A 4,613-nucleotide genomic window follows, 5' to 3' on the forward strand; every position below is an offset into this window, starting at 1 on the left:
AGTGTAGGTGAATGAGTTAGCGTTTCACCTTGGTGTTACCTGGGTGTAGGTGTTTACTGATTTAGTGTTTACCTTTGTTTACCTGAGTGTGGTGTTTACTGGTGTAGGGTAACAAGTGTGTTTTTTTAGGTGTTTACCTGAGTTAGGGTTACCTGAGTGTAGGTGTTACCTGGGTACCTGTGAAGGTGTTTACCTGTAAGGTGTTCCTTTTACCTAGTGTGGTGTTGGAGAGTGTAGGGTTTACCGGATTGTTTACCCGGAGGTAGTGTTTACCTGGGGGTTTACCTGGGGTGTCAACTGAGTGAAGGTGTTTACCTGTTTAGGGTTACCTGAGTTATCAACCTGAGAGTGTAGGTGATTGAGTGGTGTTGGGGTGTGTTTACTGGTGAGTGTTTACCTGGGTGGGTCACTAGTGTGGGTGTGTTTAGTTTGGGTTACCTGGTAGGTGTTTACCTGGTTTAGGTGGTTATAGCCGTGGTTCTTGGCGAGGTAGGGTGTGGGGGGTTACCGGAGGTTACCAGTTAGGTTACTGGGAGGTGTTTACCTGGGTGTAGTGGTTACCTGGTAGGTGGGTGTTTACCGGGGTGGTGTTATGAGTTAGGTGTTATGGGTGGTGTAGAGGAAGGGTTTACGAGGTGTTACCTGGGGTAGGTGCTGAGAGGTGGTTTACCTGGAGTAGTGTTTACCTGATAGGCAATTGGAGTGTTTGCCAACCTAGTTTAGGTGTTTACCTGAGAGTGTAGGTGTTTACCTGAGTGTAGGTGTTTACCTGAGAGTGTAGGTGTTTACCTGAGTGAAGGTGTTTACCTGAGTGTAGGTGTTTACCTGAGAGTGTAGGTGTTTACAGAGTGTAGGTGTTTACCTTGAGAGTGTAGGTAGTTTACCTGGAGCAGGCAGAAACAGAAGAATGGATGGAGCCGGTGCCATGCCAGGCCCTGAATAGATGAAATTTGAAACCTTATAACTCATCTAGCATGGCACCTAGGAAGGTGACCTAGCACCATTCCTTGGATTTAGCATGCTCTAGGCTTTCATTCCCTGTAAGAATCAGCCTGATACCTCGAAGGGTCTTTGAAATATGACCATTGAAAACATTGATTACTGTCTATGAGCCCTGAAATAGATGAAAATTTGGAAGCTTACTGAAAACCTTATATCACCAGCACATGTACCTAGATTGACCCTAGCACCATTCCTTGGATTCAGCATTCTCTAGGCTTTCATTCCCTGTAAGAATCAGCCACGATAACTTGAAGGGTCTTTGAAATATGACCCATTGAAAACATTCCAGATTTTCATCTATGAGCCTGAGTAATAGATGAAAATTTGGGAGGCAGCTTAACCATAACTCATCAGCATGTACCTAGAGTAGACTGCAGCTCCATTAAGTTTGGATTCAACATTCTCTAGGCTTTCATTCCCTGTAAGAATCAGCCTGATAACTTGAAGGGTCTTTGAAATATGACCCATTAGAAACATTCAGATTTTCTGTGCATCTATGAGCCTGAAATAGATGGTGGAAACTTATAGCACCCATAACTCATCTTTATGTACCTAGAGTGATCCTGCCATTCGACCAGTTCAGCAATCTCCAGGCTTCCATTTCCTGTTAGAATCAGTCTGATACCTCAAACATTATTTAAAATATGAACAGGTGAAATAATAATATTTAGTGCGTTAGTGTGTGTAGTCTAATATGGAGTACTTATCAAAACCCAAAGCAAGAGGCAGAGACCAAAATGAACATTTATGAAGATTTATTTATCCACAAAAAATGAACCTGTGCAAAGAATAAATTGCTGTAAAAAGTATAAAATTCAGCAATAAAACCTGAACTCCGTGCACAAAATGACGTGCCATAAAAACTAAAAATTCAGCAATAATTCAAAAATATCGTTAGTGAAAAAATTAAATAAATTGTCCACCAAACAAATATCACCAAGCCTTAAAATAAAGTGCCATTAATTATGCATAAAATCCAAAGTATCGATTAGTGGAAAAAAATAAATAAAATTTTCCTCCAAAAAATATCCGCAAGCCTTAAAAATAAAGTGCCATTAATTGGCATTAAATCCAAAGTATTGTTAGTGTAAAAATTAAATTGTCCACCAAACAAAATCACCATGCCTTCCCAAAAAGAGAAAACAAAAAAAGTTCCGCGAAGAATTTTTTAAAGTGTAAAACAAAGAAGTAGTTTCTTTGAACTCACCACTCTTACTAAAAAACCTCAGTTCCTGGGCCTTATTTTGCTGCCGGGCCTTCTCCGCTGCCGGGCCTTCTTCCGCTACCGGGCCTTCTTCCGCGTGCCGGGGCCTTCTTCCGCTGCCGGGCCTTCTTGCGCTGCTGGGGTTTCCTCCAGTCTTTTGGGGGTGCTGGCGCAGGCCTGGAGCCAGCTCTACAGGGGCTGCTTCCAGAGGCTTGGAGACAGTGGCTTTACTCATGTAAAACTGCCTTGGTGGAGTCCCAAGTTTTTTTAACCACTATCTTACACTTCTTGGTACGTATTTAATCCAGTTTGCTGATCCCCAAGGAACAATTTTCTTTTTGGAGGTTTTCTGAGTCATTTTCTTCCGTTCTCTCCATTCTGCCATCTCCTCCTCAGGGGAGCAGAATCTGACTCGGTCTCGGTCATCATAAGGGGTTCTTCTTCACTGGAACTTGTGCTGCCTGCTTCCCTCTTCCCCTTCCTTATCCTTATCCTCATCTTCATCTTCATCTTCATCATGATCCCACCGGCTCATCAGTGCTTTCAGCCGGAGGTTTCTGGTGTTGAATCACGGCCTCTTTGTCTGGCAGAGCAACATAAAATCTATCTGCCGTGGTGGGGTCATGACACATGGATTTTGCCACCTCTTTACGCTCCTTTTGGTGAGGTGTTGGCTGGCCGAAACCCGAAGAAAGAAGTTTTTACAAAAGTTTGAAATGAAAACAGTCCTTTGAGCTACTGTGTCTAAAAGGCTTAATCAGCGCTCCCAAAATTGAGGGATTCCTACTTCCACAGTTAGATTCTATGGCCAGAATCCAACTTATATTAAGTTCTTACTTGAGTGGAGGCGCTGCTCGGATCTGGTTAAAAGTGATGCTTCCCTGCATGCCGGCATCCCCAAGCCAGATTGAGGAGGTTTCAGGCTTCTGGACCTGCTTGCCACGCTGAATGGAAGATGTACTTTCCCTTCTTGCCTGGCTCACACAGCAAGAACCTTTTGCCAAAGATTCAAGCCAGCTATACTCCTCCTTGTTTTAGGGCAAATGCCGCTTTGTCCAAAACGACCACAGTTTTAGTGGTCATCAACCTTAGGATATAAAATGCAGAACATTAGTGTATTTCTGTGGAGAGGTGGACTTTAAAGATCAGAACGATTCACTGGTGGCTTGTATGTGTGGCTCATGGGACTATGAAATGCTGACTTCAACAAAGACACTAATGTTAATTTCACCATTGAAATGTTCATTGCTTGGACCCACCACCCATAAATAAATACTAACCAGAACTTGGAAGTGCTTGCCATTCTTCCAACTCTGCGCGATTGATGACCTGCTGCTTGGTCAAGTTGTTGATGGCAATGGATCTGTGTCCACTCAGCATGGCCAGGTAGCCCATGATGTATCCCATCAGAATCGAAGTGCGCCTCCTCCCCTCATGGCAAGGTACGCTTTCTATAAAACATTGCAAGATATAGACAGAAAAATACAGTTAAGAATGCAATCTATTGAAGAAGATGGAATACAATGTCAATAATGAAGTCTACTTACCAATCAGTTGCGGAATACGTCGCCTGGCGGTAATCATGAATTGGTTTTCATTCATAGCGCTAAGCTGATTGTCTGCGAAAACAGTTTGACTTGATTTAGATGACTATATGATTTCATTTTGAGAAAGTAAACAATACCAGAATGAAAGAAATTGAAAACATTTACCTGTCTTTACGCGTAACACCTTTTGGCGATGGACCACTAATTTTTTGTGGACATCTGCCACGATCCTTTCAGCTCATAATGCAGTGTTTGAAAGTGCTTCTTGCTGAGCTTGCTGGCCTTTTTGAAATGTGTTTTCCACGTGGCCGGAGAAACAAGATGATATTGTTGAGCATATTTTTGATTGTTGTTGGGGCGTAGCCTTTTGTTGGACAGGTACACTGTAAAACTGTGGGGAAAGGTAAGGAGTTACAAGTGACAGAATCTGACTCCCAGTTCTACCACATTCCATGCTCCCTCTTCCCAATTCTCATCTATTTCAAAACACCATAGATTAAAATTTGGAATTAATAGATAAGAGAAACATTTGTTTTGTATTTGATAGTACTTTGTGCTTGTTTAAAATTTTTAGGCCAAGAAAAATATCAGATGCAAAATACTTTACCCCCGCAATTTGTCGATTTGTGTCAGGAACTTTAGGTCGTCAGCAATAGCACTTGTAGGTAGTCCAGAAGCCATATACATGCAGAACGCAGACCATGGCTCGCTGACTGACGAGCATTTTCCGCGTCTTTCTTTCCGGATCTAGAGCCCAGCCTAAACTTCTGGAAATCTTTCAGAATCCTGTCTGCAGTTAAAAACATTTAATATTAGTTTGACAACCCCAAGAAACAAACGCGGAAAAGGGAAAGAATTAG

General features: G+C 42.4%; 1 protein-coding gene and 1 long non-coding RNA gene across 2 annotated transcripts in view; both read right to left on the bottom strand.

The window, feature by feature from the left end:
• The window catches only part of LOC120568671 (anion exchange protein 2-like), a 10,809-nt gene extending 9,993 nt beyond the window's left edge, over positions 1–816 (bottom strand). The window contains exon 1 of the mRNA XM_039816326.1: positions 808–816. The gene's annotated coding sequence lies outside the window, so the exon portion shown is untranslated. The remainder of the gene's footprint in view (positions 1–807) is intronic.
• A 2,818-nt stretch (positions 817–3,634) lies between these two features.
• LOC120567842 lies at positions 3,635–3,952 on the bottom strand. The gene is made up of 3 exons (XR_005640620.1): positions 3,919–3,952; positions 3,754–3,825; positions 3,635–3,657 (listed from the first exon to the last, which is right to left on the bottom strand). It is a non-coding gene; the product is annotated as an uncharacterized LOC120567842 (long non-coding RNA).
• Between the last annotated feature and the right edge of the window lie 661 nt (positions 3,953–4,613).

The sequence above is a fragment of the Perca fluviatilis genome, chromosome 11, assembly GCF_010015445.1.
Source record: "Perca fluviatilis chromosome 11, GENO_Pfluv_1.0, whole genome shotgun sequence".
Lineage (NCBI taxonomy): Eukaryota > Metazoa > Chordata > Actinopteri > Perciformes > Percidae > Perca > Perca fluviatilis.